We start from the raw sequence: 22,734 nt of genomic DNA, 5'->3' as shown, positions 1-22,734 counted from the left end.
CAGCTGCTGCAGGTGTCTTGTAAGATACATCCCAAATGGGGCGTTGTACTTTATGATGGGTCTGATAAGTGATGAATAGAGGGGCACAATGACCTCTTTTGATCTGGATGCAAACCCTTTTGTGATTAGGTGGGCCACGTAGAAGGATTTTCTAACCACTTTGGCAATGTGATTATCAAAGATGAGATTACTATCTACTTGGGTCCCAGATCCCTTATTACTTCTTCCGTATTTACGGGACTACCACCTATGTGGTAGTTTGTGGTTACTTCGTTTTTTTCAAAGGGGATGACTATGCACTTTTTGGCATTTAGCTTGAGGCCATGATTTTGACACCAGGTATCTATCTCAGTGAGACCCTTTTGGAGGATGTCTGTGTCAGCCAGAGAGTCAGTTATAGCCCCTGGTTTGCAGTCGCCTGTGAACTTGGTCAGCCATAGTCCTCCTGTGCTTGCCTGTACCTCTGAGAAGTATATGCTGAACAGGAGGGATCCTAGGACTGAGCGCTGGGGAACGCCACTTGTAACCGGTTTAGAGTCGGACCTAGTTCCCGCAACTCTCACCATGTGGGTTCTGTCCGTGAGCCAGTTGGCAGCCCATCTTGTAACGTAGGGGTTTATGTTCAGGCTGGTGAGCTTGTCTGTAATACCAGAATGGGGAATGGTGTCGAAGGCCTTAGCGAGGTCTAGGTAGGCTGTGTGTACCACCTTTGTGGTGAACTGTTAGGGTGCAACTACATTTGATAGAAAAATAACATTTGTATGTTACATTAATCTGAAACACAAGTACAGAACAAAATTTTACTGTAAAAACAAATCCAGTAAACAATGGTAAATATTACAAATCTGTATCTGAGAGTATTTTTCCTGCCTAGCATAGTGTCCTTTTTAGTTAAATTCTTAAGATTTTTCTAAATAAAAATTGTGGCTAATAATATGATATCTAATGAGTTACAGAGCATCACTAAACTCCTTTTTCAGAGTTACTGTAGCTGGAATAATCATCACCGCTGTTTATATTTGAGATAAAGGGCATAAAATGCCAAAACTTTCCTTTTGACCTCTCTTTCCTCGTCTGGGTGTTGCTAAGAGAAAACAACATACATGTCTCTTTAATTTTGTTTGCTTCCATAATGGAATGGGATTTCATGCTAGTTTCATCTGAATTATAAACATCCTGTTGCCATTTTAATAATGTTGCAACATTTTAGAAAATTATTACGTATACATGATATAGCTATATCCCAATAAATATGCAAAACAAATGACACTGCGAGGAAGGTTAATTTGATTATATTATACTGCTTCTCCTAAGCTTAAGGCATTTATTTAACAAAGAATAAATACGTCCTTATTAAGTCAGCATTAAAAAGAACACTGTTGCTAAATTATGATGTAGTAATCATTAGAATATACTTACAGAATCCTGTGATAATAGCACTCCAAAAAATAATGAATGAAAAAGATACAGTAGAATGTGAATAAAAGCAATGGCTGAGTTTCAGGAAGAATTCTTACTGCAGGTAGATAATTATCTGGATGGTGAGAAAATACTAATCAAAAACAGTTATGGCTGCAATGAGAAAGACCTCATTATTGGCTGAAGAGTATGTCTCTGAAACACACTGTAGCTAACTATAGAGATGTCACTGTCAGACACACACACACACACACACACACACACACACACACACACACACACACACATATAACCTTTCATCTTGGGTCAGATTCTGTAAAGTTAACACCATAATCATAACATATTACAATAAGAACATATCCAAATGTGTCACAACAGGAATCATCAGCCCAGGGCATAACTGACACAGGTATGCATACACACTCAGATTGTTGTATCAGTGTATAGAAAACAGTAAGGGACACACATCAGTGCTGCACATTCTTATCTCCATAATATAAAAACATGAAAAAAGGAGAAACCACACTGGGCATAATGCAGAAATTTTAATATCAGAAAACCTATATCAAAGGAAAGTGAAAAACTGATAATATGAGCCAGCTCTGTGTACTACACTGTTGGACACACTCTGTCACAGTCTACGATGACCTTGCTGATATCTCAGACCACAGACAGCTTTGCTCCAACCATGTGCAGACACATGTTGCCCTGGTTGCTACAAAGAGATTGATGGGGTGACAGTACCATGTTGAGATGAAGGAGTATGACTGTAAGATTAAGGCTTGTGACTGGAAGGACCACAGCAGATGAGTCAGCAGCTGAACTCTGTGTAGGTTAGGCCACAGACAGTGATTCATTATGACCAATGGTGATACTGTGGTCAGGTGACCTACATCTCCCATGTTGCAATCTGCTGACCACAGTCAGGGAATGCAGAATCCTGTTGGCAGTATGACAATGCTGAAGTACTGTATAGGCCAGGGTTTTGACTGACAATGCCACAGCAAGCAGATTCTCATTCTGAGTGGGCAATGGAATCATAATTTCACCATGTCTGTGCTCTTATCCTTAATGCATAACACGTAGCTGGCGTGCAACATAATCTGTGGCACTAGCAAGTGCACGAACATCTGACCAATGCTGTTGCTGTGATCATTCATTTGTCTTCAGCAGGAGGCAGGCACCCTCTGACACCCATACACAACATCTGCTCATCTAAGTATACTGCAATGCCATGTTTCTAGTTGTTATGTGAAGCTGCCATCAGCAGCTGTCTAAAATGAGGTCTGTTGGTCAACAGCTTCACCTTGTTCAACATCCTCTGTGCCAAAATCCTGCAAATAGCTTGACAAGTTGACCTCCGCATCTCAGGCTACAGCTGCAGCAACATCATTGTCAAACTCATAGATGGACTCTCCAAACACCTAAAAGTCCTTTGTGCCAGGGGCCATACTACCATACTGAGACACATGATAAACAACATCATGATCACTGGATGGGCTACTGGATGATACAGATAGCTGATGTGTTACAAGATAAAAAAACACAGATCAGGGCAATGTGCTCACATCACATGATAGATATCATCAAAGCCATGTGTCATATGTCTGTGGTGGTGCAGGGGTTAGTGTTGTTGCCTCACAGCAAGAGGTTCTCCATTTTGATTCTTGGTTAGGGTGCCTTCTGTGCAGTGTCTGCATGCCCTCCCTGTAGCTGTGTGGGATTCCTCTGGGTGCTATGGTTTCCTCTCACACTCCAAAGACATGCTGCAGGTGGATTGGACACTCTAAATTGGCCCTGTGAGTGAGTGGTAAAAATGAACTATTATGGCAGGGCTAGCCACCTGGTGCTGTAAACTTTGGCTCAAGATGATTGTCACTGTTGAAGTGACACTCCAACACTGTGTGCAAAAATGGGAAAAGGGGTTGAGGATTGATGAATATGTTTTATATATATATATATATATATATATATATATATATATATATATATATATATATATATATAATGTCACAAATAATAATGACTTTACATGAGGTCCACTGTATGTATTTTTCATGGACTCTACATGAATGAAGCATATAATTTGGTTACAAGGCCAACATAGACGACATATGTGTGGAATACAAAAAAAAAAAAACACTGGACAACATCACATGGAAAGATGGTGCTGTTGAAGAGGGATACATTTCAACTACAGTAGGGAAAAAAAAAACAGCATTAGTGATCACATCATTAGCACCATTAACCAGGTGAACACAGTTAAAAGATACAGAAGGTGTGACATACACATACCATTCATATTGGTTCATAGGGTCTGTATCATATGAGCGAATCGCACAAATTCCGAATGCTCATAATATCGAACGTACTGGACCTCGAAGTGCGTTTTCTGAGATCGTACAGTGACAAATGGGATATTTGTCCTTGCCTCATTGTAATGCAATCTTGGAGTTGGAATATCTATTTAGCGGGGGTTGGGGGGGCACAGCCCCGCACAATAGGAAGTTTGAGGTTTGATATGTTCGATATTATGAGCATTCGCAATTTGTGCAATTCGCTCATATGATATAGACCCGGTTCATAGGTGTTTATTAGGCTGATGAGCACAAGGGCCTTTTTAAGAATAGCCATGCATTCCAAATCTCTGACAAGTTCTGGTACACTTGATAAGTGTAAAAGGGGCTTGGAAGATGAAACATTTATAAGCAGGGGCCTTGCAGATGAAACATTTACAGGCTACCTGTGTACATTACACACATAGGTGCCAAACCAGTGACAAATTTCCTATTCCACATCCAGTTCTCCAAGTTACACTTAAATTGGGTTAGGAAGGAGCTCTGCTTCACATGGATGAGGAGCCTGTTCCAGAGAAGGGAAAATCTCTGGGTTAACATACTTGTCTCTCCATCAGGTCCGATTTATATCCTAGGTAAGGTTTAAGTCTTTAGAATGAGTAATTCTGGTGCTGTTTGTTTTGCAGAAATACAGAAGCCCTATCACAGTGGGTCTAATAATTCCTTGTATTCCAGGCATAGATCTCCCTTCAACAGCCTGTAAGAGACAGAATACAGGGATAGAGCATTGAGGTGGTCTGCATAGGACATATTACTTACAGCCTGCATTCTTTTAGTGAGGAACCTCTGTGGACATTTCAGTTGAATATGCCTGGTTAGGTACATACCAAAGGGGCATTGTACTCACTAATAGGTCAATGATGGCCCAATGCAGTGGAACAGTGACTTCCTTGGACCTAGATGCCATACCTTTATTTATAAATTGCACAACATAGAATGATTTTTCTCACTACTGTAGAAACGTGATGGTCAAGTGCTAGATTACTGTTTATGTGTGTCCCCAAGCCCTGACTACTGTGTCAACTGTAAGGGGTTTGTTGTCAGTATGATAGTTCATAGGTTCATAGGTAGGTACTAGGCTATTGGCCCAAGGGCGTAAGTAATCCTAGCCAACAAGGTACCCAGGCTTACACCACCCAAGAAAGTTATTTTCCTGTGCCCCTGTCGAGCAGAGCCAAAGAAGTGATCCACGGGGTGTATTTCCTATTTCCCATCCACTCATCAGGATTTTTCTTGAAGAGTGCTAATGAGGAACTTTGCTTGACATAGATGGGTAGCTTGTTTCAGAGTATGGGAAGTCTCTGGGACAGGAATCTATCCCTTCAGCATGTCCTGTTTATTGTGGTGACATGTAGCTCAGAGGGACTGGGATTTCTTTAGGTGCAGCATATCCAACAGCTCTGGGTTTGACATAGGTTTATATGTTAGGCAGCGATCACCTCGGAGTAGGCGATATGCTACGGAGTAAAGCTGGAGTTTTTTTAGATGCCCAGTGGAGGGCATTTGTTTGAAGCCAGTAATCCTCTTTGTGAGGTACTTCTGTGGCCTTTCCAGCTGCTGCAGATGTCATGTGAGGTACATTCCAAAAGGGGTGTTGTACTCTATAATGGGTCTAATGAGTGTCGGGCAGAGGGGAACAATGACCTATTTTTTCCTGGATGAGAACCCTTTTGTGATGAGGTGTGCCAAGTAGAAGGATTTCCTGACTACTGTGGTGATGTGATTATCAAAGGAGAGACTACTGTCCACCTGGGTCCCAAGGTCTCTTATCACACATTTGGCATTAAGTAGACTGCCGCCTATGTAGTAGTTCATGGGCAGAGAGTTTTTACCAAAGGGGATGACAATGCACTTTTTGGCACTGAGCTTGAGGCCATGGCTCTGACACTAGGCATCTGTCTCATTGAGGTCCTTCTGTAGGATGTCCACATCATTTGGGGACTTAACTATGCCTCCTAGTTTGCAGTCATCTGTGAACTTCATTAACCAAAGGCCTTCTGTGTTAGCCTGTACTTCAGAGAAGTAGATACCAAACAGGAGAGGTCCCAGGACTGAACCCTGTGGTACTCCACTTATCACTGGTTTGAAGTCAGATTTTGAGTCTGCAACTTTTACAGTGTGGGTTCTGTCAGAGAGCCAGTTGACAACCCATCTTGTGACATAAGGATTTATACCTAGTTTAGTGAGTTTATCTATAATTCCAGAATGGGGGATGGTGTTGAAAGCCTTGGCAAGGTCAAGATAGCCTGTGTGAACCACCTTACCCTCATCTATGGCTTTGGTGACTGCCTCAAAGAAGTCGATCAGGTTCAGGAGGCATGATCTGCCTTTCACAAACCCAAACTGGGTGGGGTCCAGAGTTTGGAGGTTACCAATGTCTTTGTTTATGAGTTCCATGAGGATATGTTCCATGGCCTTACAGATTAGGCTCGTCAGGCTAATAGGGCGATAGTTCCCACGATCGGTGGTCGGTCCCCCTTTGTGGAGTGGGATAAGTGTTGCTGTGTGCCATTCAATGAGCACAAAGCCTGATGTGAGGCTATGATTGAACGTGGTGCTTAGGTGGGGAGCCAGTTCATTCTGAAGTTCATGTAAAACGCAGCCTGGGATGTTGTCCATTCCCATAGATGCTGTGTTTTTGGCTTTAGAGAATGCAGCTTTCACCTGTGTAATTGTGATTACAGGGACTCTGCATTCTTCCTGTATAGATATGGACCCTTTAGGGGGTAATAGGGGGGTAAAGTTAGCAATGAATCTATCTGCCAGGATGTTGGCAATATCAGTTGGTGTGTCCCCAAGTCCCTGACTACTGTGTCAACTGTAAGGGGTTTGTTGTCAGTATGATAGTTCATAGGTTCTGTAATTTTCATGCCGTTGTGCTGTAACTCAGAGCAGATCTGGGTGCTGCCACTGAGATTCCTAATATATCTATAGAATGATTTGTGGTTGTCCTTAAAATCAGTGGCAGTTTTGTCTTTGTAGCTAGCTTTGAAGGATTTTATAAGGGATCTTAGCTTCTTGCTGATTCTGACCAAGGAGCTCCTCCACTCATGGGATTTTACTCTCTTTTGCAACAGTTTCTTCCTTCTGTTGTAGAGTTTGCTTATGGCAGGGGACCACCAGATTGGCTTCCTTTTTTTGGAGGATAGTGTCTTGGTTCTGTTCAGGATAGCACGATCCATGCACTTGTGTAAGTGCTTATAGAGTGCATTTCTGTAGGATTCAGCAGTTGTAACTGATAGACAACTTCCTGAAGGATACTATTATGCTAGATGATTTCCTGAAGGATACTATTATGAATTTCTTGGCAAGTAGTTTTAGTCCATGGCTCTGAAAGCAGTTTTTTGTTGGTGTCAACCTTCCCTGAAAACATTTGTGCCAGTGAGCGATTCTACGACTGCTCCTAATTTGACATCATCTGCAAATTTAACCAGCCAGAGACCATTGACATTGGATTTGACTTTAGTGAAGTAAATATAAAAAAAGAGAGGTCACAGGACCAATCCCTGAGGGACTCTGCTTGTGAATGGCCTCTTTGTAGAGGTGGACTCCACAATTCTACCTTCCAGTGTCCTGTTTGTAAGCCAGCCTGCTATCAACTAGGTAGCATAAGAGTTTATACCTAACCTCTTGTGTTTGACAACAATACCAGAGTGGGAAAGTTTGTCAAATGCTTTGAACAGGTAAAGGTATGTAGTGTGAACCATTTTGCCCTAATCCATTGCAGTGGTGACCTTCTCAAAGAAGTCCACCAGGTTGAGTAGGCATGACCTGCCTTTGATGAAACCAAATTGGGTTGGGCCAGTGTATGGAGGTTTCCTATGTAATTAAAGATCATTTCCATGATAAATATTTCCATTGGCTTTCACATGACAGTAGTGAGACTGAAGGGTCTGTAGGTTCCTGGGTCTGTTGATGGCCCATCTTTGTGTAGAGGAATGACTGCTGCATTTTTCCATTCATGAGGCATGAAACCTTTTTGGAGGCAACAGTTAAATAGCAACTCCAGAGGGCCTGATAGGTCAAACTTCATGAAACCTTTTTGGAGGCTACAGTAAAATAGCAACTCCAGATATGTCAAATTTCATGATACTTAAAATGCATCCTGGGATATTGTCTGGGCCCACTGATGCAATGTTCTTGGTCTTAGAGAGAACATAAAGGAGCTGTTCCCTAGTGATAGCTAGTGAGTTATATTTGATGGTATTTCCTGAGGGAAGTTTGAGGGGGGGAGAGTGGTATAGACTGTGCTGGACAGCAGTTTTGCTATGTCTTCTGAGTGAGTATAGATGGCTCCATTATCAATGAGATCAGCACACACTTGTGTGTTGCCTTTGAGGTTGTGGACATACCTAAAGAATTCCTAGGAGGCCAAATCTATGTAAAATTTGCATTAGTAGACTTTGTTTGTCCTCTGCATTATTTAATTTGTTTGAGGAGAATGTTTTTATCCTTCTGGGTGCTGCACTTCTTGACTTTTGCCATGATTTTTTTCCTTCTGTTATACAGCCTATTGATGTTGTGATTTGACCAGGGAGGCTTGTTTTTTGTGTTACTGCTGTACTTCTTTTGTGGGTATAGCTGCCTCTATGCAGCTATTAACATGTTTGCATAAGGTTTATGTGAACAGTTCTGCATAGACAGCAGTGTTCTCAGGGATTATGGGGGCTTGACATTTTACCAGGTTATCACCTAATAGTAGAAAGTTAGCCTTAGAGCAGTTCTTAAATATTACAGGGTTAACTGAGGTTCCTGGTTTTATTTTTACTTCAAAGGAGACTATTTTGTGGTCTGACCTTACCAGAGAGAGCATTACTTTAGGGACTGTGCAGCAGTCTCCCATATAACCATATAAGTGAAGACCAGATCCAGTATGTTTGCACCCCTGGTTGGTGTACTGACAATCTGGTCCAAGGAGTTTGTTACAAAATCCAGGAATTTCTGTGCCTGTATGTTTGGTGTCATATATGATTCCCAGTTAATAGTGGGGTAATTATTGTCACCCATGAATATTGTATTGGGTTGGATGGTGAATGTTTCTAATAAGTTTAAATACATGTTATGGGCTTCCTGGGTAATAGAGGGAGACCAATAGCTTGCAAGGAAGTCGTATGGGATTTTGCCTGTGGTGATTTGAATGCAGAGAAGATCAAGTGCATTGTCCTGTTTGACCAGCCTTGAGGTATATTTTTTATGTAAATTGTGACACCTCAACCTCTAGTCCCTTTCTGTCTAGTATCTAGTCTAAATATGCAGCAGGCATTATAGCCTTGCACTGCTAGTGTGCTCTCTGCGGCTTTAAACCATGTCTCAGTGAGTACACAGACCTCAGCATTCTGTAGGATGAGGAGAGCTTCTAGGGAGTGGAGTTTTTTGTTTAGGTTCCTAACACTCGCTAAGTGACATTGATGCAGACTGGCCTAGGAATAGGAAGAAGGACACAGTATTAATGGAGGACAACAACAGGATTAACGGCAATGACAGGTGAGAAACATCCGCTTATAATAACACCATATAGTTACAAACACCTTAGATAACATCTGAAGTCTGTATTAGCCCTAAACTCGTCCTATTTCTCTACGTATGCAAAGTTTCTAATACAGCTGCAGAAACCACCATTTTTAAATGTCCGGTGCTTCCAGACCCAGTTGGCAGCCTTGCTTCTCATAACTGGTATGTATTATCTGCAAAAAACAAAAACAGCATTATAAAATTGTATGTCTCTGTGTTAACCCTTGAACACCTAAACATAATGCTAAATGTGAATGGACGGTTTTTAGGGTACTCCAGGCATTTCTAGCTGTTATTATTGTTTAATTAAAGTAAGGAAACTCTCCATGTGTTTCTTCTGCTAGGCATGTGTAACGTGTTTGGGTAACACCGTATAGCACTAGTGCAATCTGTGCCTCTGAATGTAAAAAGCACACTCATATTTGAGTCTTTATGTGCTTCATTAGCAGCCACTGTTGTTTTAAAGTGGAAAATGGTAGACGGAACTTGCATTTAACATGCTTCGTCTGTTTTAGGATCAAAAGCTAGATACAACTTTATTTCCTGTATCTAACTTGCTGAGTCTGAAACGACAGCCTGTTTAAACTACAAAGTATCAGTTTAATATGTAACTAAGCATAGGAACCTGCTGAAAAAGTATATTACAAACTAAAATCAAGGTCTAACATTTGTTTAGCTTGGCTATTTTGTGATATTATAGAAAATAAGTTAATACTGTTTGTAATTATGAGTACTACAGACCTGCTTTCTACCATATTTTCTATAGTAGAAGTGAATGTGTAATGTTTGCTTGCTTGATGCCTAGACGTATATACCAGAAAGGGTCTCACTACTAATGTATGTTTTATTATAGGGAGAACCCCTCTAAATATCCTACCAAAAGTATCACCTGCCTGAAGAAAGCTCTACTGAAAACTTGTACCCACAAATAATCTACCTGAAGCCAGTCCTTCAATTGATAAGGTTAATACCTTGAACTTTACTGTCCCTCTATTACCCTGTAAGCTGCTGATCTAGGTCTAAAGGCCCCTGTAGTCTGCGCCCCCCATATTAATTTGTCTCTCTCCTGTTTTTAAATTAGCTAGTCTGACCCTAGCAGTAGTCCTTAGCCTGAAACTAATCCCTGTATACTGTATTACTCTATTCTGTTTTCCCTCTCACAGCCCTGAAAAACATACTCTGAAACCATAACCTGGAGTCAAAAAAGCCCTCCAAGTAAACCACTTATAGTTTGCACCTAGTATATAAACTAGTGTACAATACTGTTATATAGACAGCATAAATTAAATACAGTCTAAAATCAGCTTATAATAACACCATATAGTTACCAACACCTTAGAAAACACTTGGAGACTATATTAGCCCCACTTCACTTCCTTCCCTGCCCCCAAATTCCACCCGCCCCCAGTAACTCTACACTTCTAGGTACTTAACTACACCCCCATGTATACTACCCTATCAGCCTGTACCTCTACTCCCTTTGAACCTGTTCCTCCTTCCTATCAGCTCTCTCTTCATACTCTCTCTTACCACTCTGACACCTCAATATTGGTAGTTACTCCTTCTATTGTAGTGTCAGTCCAACAACTAACCATCATGTTCCACTACTATGTACTACCCATTCTGCTAATCACCTAAGTAATCACCCTGTATGAAGACCAGATGCTTATCACTTATCAATACCCTAATGGTCATACTTTCACCCCAACTATAAAGCATCCCACTTTCAGCCATGTCTTTAACAAAGGGAACAACTCAACCCCTTGTACAATCCTCCAGCCTACCAACCCCAGGCACACTAGCTCCAGACCTAGACAACACTATAAACTCCTATATAAACTCCTGAAGCTTATAGTAAAATATAGACCCAAAATCATACTTGGTGAGGACATTCACCCCAACTCAGGCCCTTCCACCTCTGATATATACACCCCCTCTAAATGTAACCTAAGCTAACTACCTAGAATCAGTAGACCAACTAACTCTCTCCTGACCTGTCATCTCAATATTAGTAGTATTAATAACAAGGTACATGAACTGCATTCTCTCCTGGCTGTCCACTCCCCTGAGATACTATGTCTATCTGAGACCTGGCTAAAATCTAACATACTGACAATGAGGTGTTACTTCCTGGGTATAATATACACAGGCTAGATTGTTCTTCCAGAAAGGGGGTGGGGTAGCTATACCGTATAAATCTGAGTTGAATCTGACCAGAGATGTTAATCAACCACCTCAGATTAATAACTGAGATTCTTGCCACTAAACTGCAGCCTAACAAATGTAAATGCATTAACATCATCTGCATGTATATACCTCTGGGCAATAACATGGACACACTGGAGGATACCCTTCACTAGCTATCATGCCATTACCCCCAAGAAACCCTACTGCTGCATGACCTTAATATAGACTGGGGAACCTGTTCCTCAGAATCCCCCTCTACCCACATCAATCTGCATGCATTTACACAAACTATAACCACCCCTACCAGGCTAGGTAAACCCAATCAAAAAGAAAGTATACTCGACTGGGTGCTTGTAAATAGTAATCCCCAACTGTACACTGTGGGTACCTTTCCTGATGACCTACATGACCATCTCCTCACTTATGTAGTTAAGTAAAAAGTTATTAACTCAAAGCCACCCATACTCAGGAAAGTCGGGTACAATAAAGACTGTGATCAGGCCAAATTCTAACAGGAACTTATCTCCTGCAAAAGGGTCTATACTAAAATGCCTCCCCCTAGAGGAGGCAGTAGTATATTTTAACAAAAAATTTCTAGAAATCCTTGATCTGCATGCACCTGTCTGCTCAAAGCAAACAAAAGCAACTACGGCACCATGGCTTAGTAAAGAGTCCAGGAAAAAATTCAATATTAGAAACAAATTATGGGCTTGATGGTGCTTCAGTAAAGACCCCCTGGATCATGTTAAATACAGGCAAGTCAGAAATGATACCAAAAAATCAATTCTAAATGACAAAAAACAATGCTACTGTAAATTACAGACAGTTAACCAGAACAATCATTAGAAGTTCTGGGCAGGTCTAAATAGCCTACTCCATCCGGGAAAAACATCCACTCCCATCCCCGCTGGTTTCATTGATAAATCTCCTAAAGATGTCTCAGACAATTTCAACTATTTCTTTACTGAAATAATTCAAACTCGAGCTAGCCAACTACCTCCTAGCTCCCTCGGCCCTGACAATACCACCCCTTTTAATAGATTCTCATTTAGCTTCCAACCAGTGCCCACATCACTCATCCATACCCTTATCAAAAAATTAAAATCCACCACTCTCTCTGCTGACCAACTTCCCACCGAATACCTTCAAAAATCAGCTGATGCCATAGCCTATCCAATATCAATACTAATTAACCATACCATAGCAAAGGCAAAAATTCCCAACATTTGGGAAACGTCCTATTTATTTATTTTATTTGTTAACCAGAGGTGTCTGAATGAGCTGAAAAGGCCCTTTTCAGCAGAGGCCCAGGGAAAAAAGCTCCACAAAGAAAATTTACAGACACATTTAGTTGTTTAGACATGGTCAGTATACACACAAATTACAAGAGACATGTTTTTACAGTGGTATGCGGCACATAAACAGTTACAGTGGAGAGAACAAACAAAAAAAATTAATTTTAAAAATAAAGGTAATTAATAGATTTGTGGTGTACAGCTGAAATTTGGAACATAGGTAGAATACATACATAGTACACAGGTACAGTACATACATTGTAGATTAGTCAGTGTTTGTGAGTAAGATTGAAAACTATTATCAAGTGCTCTAGATTTAGTATTTTTTTTATTTTTTTTATTTTATTTTTATTCTAGATTTAGTATGTATATGTTATCTGCTTTCACTAGCCTGGGGAGCAGTCATGGCACTGCCAACTTTGCTTGAGATGTTGCCTGATGAGGTCTTTAAAGGAGGCTTTGGATGATGTGTTTTGAATGCTAGTGGGGAAAGAGTTCCATTTTTTAGCCATTGAACTGCTATATAGCACATCTCCAAAGCTATTGTAGCTGTTGGTGACTTCTAGTAGTAGTTTGCTTGATGATCTAAGAGGCCTTTTGGCTGAGTGATGTTGTACTAGGTTTTTGAGGGCCGGACACTTATTTGGAGGTAATAGAATGACAGAGGCAGAGCTGATTGTAGGTTAGGAGGTTGGGCAGTTCAAGCCAGTGGAGCTGTCTCAAAGCAGTACAGTGATGAGTTCTATATTTGCAATTTGTAGCAAAGCGGGCAATTCTGTTATAGCAGGCTTCCATTTTGCTTAGTTCAGTTTTGTTGAGATTAGTCAGAATGGGAGATGCATAGAGTAGGGTGGATAGAAGTTGGGAGTGATATGTTATCCCACTATATAAAGGAAGTTCCTCCACTGAATTCTCCAATTATAGCCCTATAGCTATACTTTCATCACTTGTAAAAATAATGGAAAAATGATACACAAACAACTCATGCACCACATAATCCAAAATCACCTCATGGCTGATAACCAACACAGTTTTCGTCCACACTACAGTACAACCTCAGCCCTACTGGCCTTTACCAACACCATAAACAGCAACCGTAACAATAATTGTATCTCCTCTGCCCTCTTCTTGGATCTCTCCAAGGCATTTGACATGGTAGATCACCAACTTTTGTTACACACCATGCAAACATTCTATCTAGATTCTAAAGCCCATCTATGGTTCAAATCCTCCCTCACTGGGAGGCAGCAGGCTGTTCTCTGACAGAACAAGCTTTCTAAACTACTACCAAACACCCTTGGAGTACCATAAGGCTCCATATTAAGGCCCCTACTGTTCTCAATTTTTATTAAAAACTTATATACTGTCATCCCAAATGTCAGCTGTATCCAATACGCTGACGACTCCACCCTGGTTTGCTCAGCTACATCTCCTTCAGATTTGAGGTCTGCTACCCAGTCCACCTTTAATACTTTACAAAACTGGCTCACTAATCACCAGCTATTATTAAATCCCAAAAAACTAAAATGTTGTTATTCTCACCTACTCAAAGGTCTTCAACTTTCTCCTTCACCATAAATGCAAAAGATGGCACAGTTATCTCCCCAGACCCCTCTACAAAACTGCTTGGTGTCATTATTGATAATAACCTAAAATTTGAACTTCATGTCAGTCAATTAATAAAGAGCATCAATAAAAAACTTGGATCATTGTATAGAATAAAAGCCTTTCTAAACCCTCCAGCAAGGATTGGCATTGCCTACTCTCACCTAATTTCAACACTTATATATGTTTCCCCCCTTCTATATAACCTAAACAAGTTGATATTAAACAGACTGTCTACCTTTTACAATCACATTGCCAGGTTTGCCACTGGCCTGCCATGCAGAACCCACCATTGCATCAAGCTCAAACAGCTTGGGTGGCTAGAATTTCTCAGTCTCATACAATATAACTTTCTGATCATAGCTAACAAAATTCTCTATAATCCAGACAATACACCAGCTCTTGGAACTATTATCAACCCCCAAAACAATCAGAGACTGCTTAGATCCTCAAACAAACTTCTAATTCATACATTCAAAACCAATAATACAGCAGGGGAAGCTCTCTTTGCAAACTCTGCAGGTAGAGCCTGGAATCTACTTCCAGCTGACATTACTATGCTCTCCTCCCTAAGTCAATTTAAGACCAGACTCAAACAACATCTGGCACTAAACTGGCTCTGCCACTGTAGCAAGCCTGGCTAACCAGCATTCATGAATGTACATAAAAATTTAATACCTGTCACTATTAATTTGTTGTTTTCTCCTGACTGTAACTAGTGCTAACTAGTGTTGAGAACCTGGATTTTTTTGCTTGTCAAGGTATTTACTGTAATATCATGCCTGTATTTGTTTGCATTGCGTTTGTGGATTTTTGTCTGTTATATTGTCTTTATTACTTTGTTTACTTTGTATACCCTGGAGCTTTTTTCTCTGGGCCTCTGCTGAAAATGGACATGAATCCAGTCAGACTATCCCAGTCAACAAATGTAAAATAAAATAAAAAATAAAATAGTTAATCGCACTCCACTGACAGACTCCTGCTGTGGTGAGGTTGTGGCTAGTACTATGGATCCTGCAGTGAGAAAGTAAAGAGAAAGACAACACAGTCATTTATTTAGCAAAATGTGACAGCATCCAATATACAACACAGTAACATGGGCTGCAAATACTCATATGATGGGCATTGCACCTGTACACCGGATGGATCTGTGTTGACAAATATTGACATGCATGTCATGTATCACATGTGTGCTACACATTGGTGCAAGCTGGGACAATTTTGCTGTAACATACCTGGTCTGTCTGCACTTGAACCTGCATCCTCAACTGAATGTATGTGTAATTTACAATGTTAAGTAAACTACAATATGACAGTAAACAGCAGTGACCTAAAATAAGGCTGAAGCAATAATGAGGTAGTAGTCACAGTAAAAGTATGGAGACACTCACCTACTATCCCTGGTTTAGTCCCAAAGTAGATAGACCTGTGAATAATAATGCAAACAGCATTACAATTTTTTTTGGACTGCTCTGTCTGTACTTCAGTTGTACCAATACATGTCATGAGACTTGCATTCATCACCCACACTCTGTGTGGATGTGTGTGCATAGCTCAGCTCTGTTGCTGTTATCAAAAACAACCGTATATGAGTTTGCATATTACAGCAATGTGCAGTGATTGTGTCAATACACAGCCATGTAATAGAAAGATATACATGTTCAGCCTGGAATTCCATCTTCAATCCCACCACTGGGGATGTATCACTCCCCACTTGCTGTATGTAGTGAGGCCAAAAATATTGTGATGTCATCAGGTGTGGGGGTCAATTGTAGTCCACCACCAGTCTCATCCCTCGATCTCCCATAACGTTTTACTCTGTTGGCTGCTTAAAGGATCATGTTTGAGCAGCAGCATCTAGAGGCATCACGGGATCAGCTGTGTCCTCCAGCTACATTGATCATGTTGGTGAGGTCAGTCTACATGTCATGTCTTCAAACTGTATTGCCTGAATAGCCTAGGAGTCTTCATACATGTTGCCAGACAGCATCAATTATGATGTAATTTTCCTGGGAGGAGTAGTTGTAACCTCTAGGATGTTGACCATCTGAAAGACAGTGATACATACATAATAATATTCCTCTGTGAGCTCATTTATGTATTTGATTCTGTAAAAAGTATATGTCACCATAAACAGTATGCATTCCTGTGCAGTGCAAATGTCTGTATAATACTATCTGTGATAAATAATAACATGACATATAAAAAGTAACAAAATGCCTTCATATAAAACATTTGTAAAATTAACTTAACTTGTATTATCATTGCAGTTTGTGAGTGGGATCAGAACCCCTCTCATTACATATATGTTGAATGGATGTCCAAAGAGAACAGCATCATACCACAGGAGTATGCTTACATGTCACATTAAGATGCTGCAGCAAGTAACAATATAACAACTTACATAAAGTGATGGAAAGCCTCAGGATCCATAGGCAGGTCATAGACAGTATGGATCCGTAGTATACTGAAAGAGAAGTGATACAACCTTTAGTTAAGAAGCATTATTGAAAAAATATCTGTAACAACAACAGCATATGTTTTTAACAGCTTTGTTAGGAAACATGAATTAAGAAATATCAGTAATATCAACATAGCATACTACATATGGATAATGCTGAAATCTGTTACATTACAGAGTGCAAGGAATTACCAGTAAGAACTGGAGATAATCTTTAAATCAGTCTTCATATACTGTTAACATTTGCAATATATGTCTGTCTATACAACTGCATATGGGACTGAATTCACTTATTTAAAATAGCAACACCAGTATGTATAAAGTTCAAAATAACTTACTCCAGTAACTCATAACAACTTCTGTTAAAGATAACATTTTGAGTAACAATTAATTTATTTTAATTGATTATAATAATGACCAAAACAGAAATGCCAGCAATTGCCAATGTACATCTCACTTCAAATCACAGACTTAAAGTGCACCTAATGTGCATCCACCTTTAAGTTCCAGTTGCGCCATACATAATTAATGAGGTTTATTAAAATTCAAGCTTTTGGAATCCCATTTGAACACCTCTGTGTAAATTGGCTTAATGCACTGTACCACCCAGACAAGCTGCATAAACACCCAATGGGTATTAGTAAATCGTAGCATGTATGGCATTTGCCCATTATCTTCCAGTGATCTGATAACATGGGGTTCCTATCAGTTTGTCAAAACTTCAGCAGTTTGAACACCATAATTTAAAACTGTGAAGTTCGAAAACTGATTATCGGGAAGCCGCAGAACACCAAATCCTTTCGCAGGGAAAGAATTTGGTTGGCCATTTCTGCTGCTTCGCTATTTTCTGCACTGTGGTGGAAAGTTACGGGTCAGATTCAGGTAAGTGCGCGATTGTGTGGATGTTAGGACTAGGGCACGGGTTAGGTGAGTTAGGGTTAGGGTGCGGGTGAGGTGGGTGTGCGATAGTGATAGACTTTAGGGCTAGGGCGAGATAGGTGAGTTAGGGTTAGGGTGCTTGTCAGATGAGTGTGCGATAGTGACGGACCTTAGGGTTAGGGTTTGGGTTAATGTAAATGGATAGATAGTAGTGTATGTACAGTTTAGTGTAGGGTTAGATGTAGGATTTTAAATGTATGTGTGTGGATTACAGTTTTTTTGGTGTGCTTGTGTTGTGTTTTTGTTTCTTGGAACAGTGACTTTTTTCCCTGTGAAAAAAATCGCTATTCTAAGCCTTTGATGGTTTTGCACTTCGAGGTTAGAAGTTCAAACATATGGTGTTCGAACTTCTGCCATTTCGTCGAAGGGATATAGACCCGATAACATGATATCAGTGTCACTTTCAAATATTGATTTTGCTACATTTACTGATCAGACTATTGCTAACTGTGAACTGAGTGATACCTCAGTGTGCATTTCTCTGTGTCTGTATTTTCCAGACTTCTTCAACTTGAGGATTGTGATGGCTTCTTCGAGGAGGCTGAGACATGTCTGTGCACCAAACTGGACTGTTCAAGATATGACCCAGATGGTGACTGTATATGTCAGATTGGAGTGAAGGATGAGATCCAGACCCAGGAACTTCTCCATGATAGATGTATGGAACCGGATCACTAAGGAGCACCAAAGGAGGACAGGGATCTACACAATGGAGTGCAATTTTACCCCTGCTATGACAACCTGCATCAGAGTGATGGAGAGGATCTATGACAGAGGGTTGCCAAGGTGTGGAGGCAGACCGTAGATCTCTACATTTTGTCAAAATTCTATGCATACCTGCACATTTCCATAGATTTTACAGCTATTTCTCTGTCCCATACATATCAGATAGATGTTTTTATAACCATTTAGTAGCCTCTGTAACAATTAGCTCATAGGGATAATTAAGTGGACTTGGTAAATACTGTAGTATTAACTGTAGGCTCCATTCCCGTGTTGTTAATTGATTTAATAATGTGTATAACATCCATAATTATGCCCTTTATAGATGTATATATGTTTTAAAACATTTAATGGCATAATTTAACATAGCCATTGTCATTGTGTATCACTGACACCTATAGCACCTTGGCCATGGACGACTGAGCACTGTGTCATTTTCTGTTATTGCACCACAGTATCACCTACTGCACAGATATACATTTGATTAGAAAGACATGCATAACTTCTTTAATTCATTATTCATAAGAAAGTACACATACATGTTTACTTAGGCTAAAAATGAATGCCTGTCCAACTGCTTACACATATGATTTCAGTTATACGTTGATAGCTGTCATTTCTGTACAGTAATATGCCCAATACATTTTTGCAATTTCCATATTTATCCATTCTCCATAGGACTTTTAATAAACCCATTGTACCTGTTTTCTGAAAGGAGACCCTTCCTGACTGTTAGCTTGAGCTGTAAGGTAACTGGTCAGCATGTTTAAGTTTTGGTGTGCTGTAGGTTCCAATCCACATAAGGGAAACATATATATGAAACTGTCATTTTGGTTTAATTCACCCAAAGCATTTCCTTGGGGAAGCATATTTCTGAACTTGATATTAATGTTTCTCTTTTGCATGTTTACAAATAACTCAGTTGTTGAAGTCCTATGAATATACTATGTAATAAATCTGTAATGCTCTGATAACATCAGCTTTCTAACAACAGGGTTTGTTTGGGAATATAGTGCACTGGCTATTAGGTTGGCTTTTAAAGAAACAGAGCAGCATGCCTACATTTTGGCATGCTGTGTGTTCAAATCTAGAGAGTGGACACATATCTGAAACTGTTATCTGGCTTTAATCCACCTATACCACTTATTTAATGAAGCATATTCCACTTATAGATGTTAACATATATTTTGAGCATGGTTGCAAAGAACTTTGTTATTCGTTGAATTACTACTCATATATCTGTAATCCATAATGTCCTGTTGACATCAGCTATTTGCCAACTGAATGCGAAGAGTTAAACTAACCAACACGAAAACACAGCCACAAGCAGTGAGAACCCAATTACTGATTGTAGAAAAGTCTGTGCCGAAACTTTTAAAAACATAAAATGTATAAAAAGAAGATAAGTGCTTTTGTCTCTTTGTAACGTATCTCTATAGACTTCATTAGACATCACATTAAGGTCATATGACTATTTTTATACTATACAAGTCAGGTGACTACATTTTAAACCTGTAGCCTAAAAGACTCTTAAAGAAACATTGTTGCTAATATATTACTTTATGTTCATGTAGCGATCCACTATATGGTGACTTTGAAACCATTTGAAAATTCTTGATAACACTTAGAACCACTTAGAAATAGACCGATCAATACTTACAACAGCTTAAATTATGTAAAATATCAGTGATATACTATTATCAATAATATAAAATAATTTAAAATGATAAAATTATAAATGCATAGCTTGTTGACTATCCATGTTGAATGTAATTTAAAAAAAAATATATAGTGAAAAATATAACTAATGAAATTAATGTCTATAAGCTTTCATCATAAGGAGATAGATAATAATATCATTGGGGCCAGGTGGTTGTGTGGCATTTAAAAATATTTGCCACCATAGTTCATGTTGCTCAGGGATTATTGTCCATGGTCCACCTCTAGGATGGATGTCTATCTTCTCCAATATTACAAACTTAAAACTATGATCATTATGAGTAAAGATATGTTTATATAATGCATTGGTGGACTTAGCCTTCCTGATATCATAGGAATGTTCGTAAATGCTGTTTGAGCTTTCATTCAGTTTTTCCTATGTAATAGGCAGGACATTGGATACATACCACTTCATAAATTACTCAGTTTGATTGGCAGATGTACAGCCCTATAATATATATTTTCATATTGTTGATCTGTACTTCATAACCGGAGTATACGTGCTAACACTGCTGGCAAAACCCACATTTTGACATCATGCCAGTTGTAGATTTTGGAGCCTTAGCTATGTCATCAAATATATTTTTGAAATTAGTACCTCTTTTATAAATAATTTTTGGCCTAACTCCCAGTTGTTCATAGATATCTTTATCACTCTTGGTCAACTGCCACTAATATGTGAACTGCTAAACAGATGAGGAACTGAATAAGCCATTTAGAAGCATCTGTAACTGATGGCAGAGTAGAAGAAGTAGAAGGCAGGAATACAGAGGGAAAGTAAGTGGCCTTTGATATAGCAAGGTGGGAATTCCTGTGGGAAAACACAGTGGAAAAGGCAGGTGAGGAAAGTGCATATATCAGATAAAGACCCTGAAATTAAAATGCTCATAAATAGAGGAATATCTGTGGAGAAAACGACAGAGAGGTGGAGCAGACAGGGGTGCCTGCTATCTCAAGCCTGTTTGTGTTTCTGCTCGAGGAGCTACCAGTGGACATCAGACAAAAGTTAGCAATGCTTGAAGAAAAAGCGGGGATAAACTCCCCATTTGTGTTACATGCAGATGAGTACATGTTAATGTTGGAAAATGTGACTGCAGCAATCAAAACGTGAGACAGATGGTACTTAGGTGCAAGAACAAAAAGTGTTAGTGAGATTAGGAAAAGGGAAGGGTAATATGGAAATAGGCCAAATAAAAGAGGTAGAGTTCCTCAAATATCTAGGGCTATATACTGGGAACACTGTGAGACAGACAATTGGGAAACCTAGAAGAAGTTGAAAAAAAAGGTAGAGGATACATGCCAGAGATGGGGTGAGAAGAATTATACATTCTTGGGAGAAATAATGCGATAAGGAGGATGGTGATACTACCTTCTTCTACCCCACAACATACAAATAGACCCTAGGAACTAATGGTTACAACAAATGTAAAAAGACATAGATGACTGAGTCAATAAATGTCAAGGGGAAATGAGAGAGCAAAGCAAAAATGAGAATGAGTGTGAAAATGGGGTCTGGGGCTCCCACATATCTCTTTGTATGCACTGATATGTAACGTCATTCAATGGACACAAATAGATGAGAAGGAGGTTAATACAAGTTGATAAAGCAGAGTGAGACATGGCGATGCATACTAAAGGGTGTGAATGAAGCAGCAGTGAAAGAATTGGGATGAGTGAAGTGGGGTGAAAGGAGACTTATAAGACTATGGGGAAGAGAAGGGCAGGGCCAACATAGAGATGAAAAATGAAGAAATCTGGAGGAAAAGTGGGATAGCTCAAAGTAAGATTTGGTGTGCAAAGAAAAGAATGGTGGAAAAGATTTAAAACAGCGGAGTCAATAAAGAATGCAGGAACCCCAGCGGTGGGACTGATTGATACTCAAGGAGACCTATAAAAAGAATACAGAGAGACAGAGAAATAGGAGAAAGGGATGGCAAAAAGAGAGAGAATGGCATCCATGGTAAGTGTGGGAGGTTAGGAAGGCAAAGGGACAAACATATCTATGAAGCACTGAGGCAAAGAAGGGACAAGGCAGAAGAAGAAAGAATTGTGAAAGGGAAGAATGATGGCAAAGAGTTGCAGGATACCGACAGTAGACAATTCAGCCCTGAGATACATGCAGAAAGTACACCGAGTGGGAGGTCAAAGCCTGAGAATGCTGCATACATGGTATCTAACTCCCATGCAGTTGATAATGGAAGGTGACGAGGAGGGCAGTAGATGCTAGAGGTGTCAGGGGGAAGAGGCAGGAATGACACATGTTTTACGACTGTGGGTGATCACAAGATGTCTGGAAACAGGCACAAAAGGTTTGGGAGACATATTTCAGAATGAAGCAGACCATACTTGTGAACTCTGTTTATGGGGTATAAAGATAGAGAACAGCATCTGGAAAGAAAGGGAAATGAACATTATTAGACTACTAAATACCAGACTTAAAACCATCATCACTCAAAACTGGATGGAGACAAGAACAGTATGAATTACATAATAGGTTACAATGGGTGTTTGAAGAAGA

The sequence above is a fragment of the Protopterus annectens genome, chromosome 1.part2 (assembly GCF_019279795.1).
Source record: "Protopterus annectens isolate FY-2018-M chromosome 1.part2, PAN1.0, whole genome shotgun sequence".
NCBI classification, from domain to species: Eukaryota; Metazoa; Chordata; order Ceratodontiformes; family Protopteridae; genus Protopterus; species Protopterus annectens.
The sequence above is the reverse complement of the archived record's forward strand: the minus strand, read 5'-3'. Positions refer to the sequence as shown.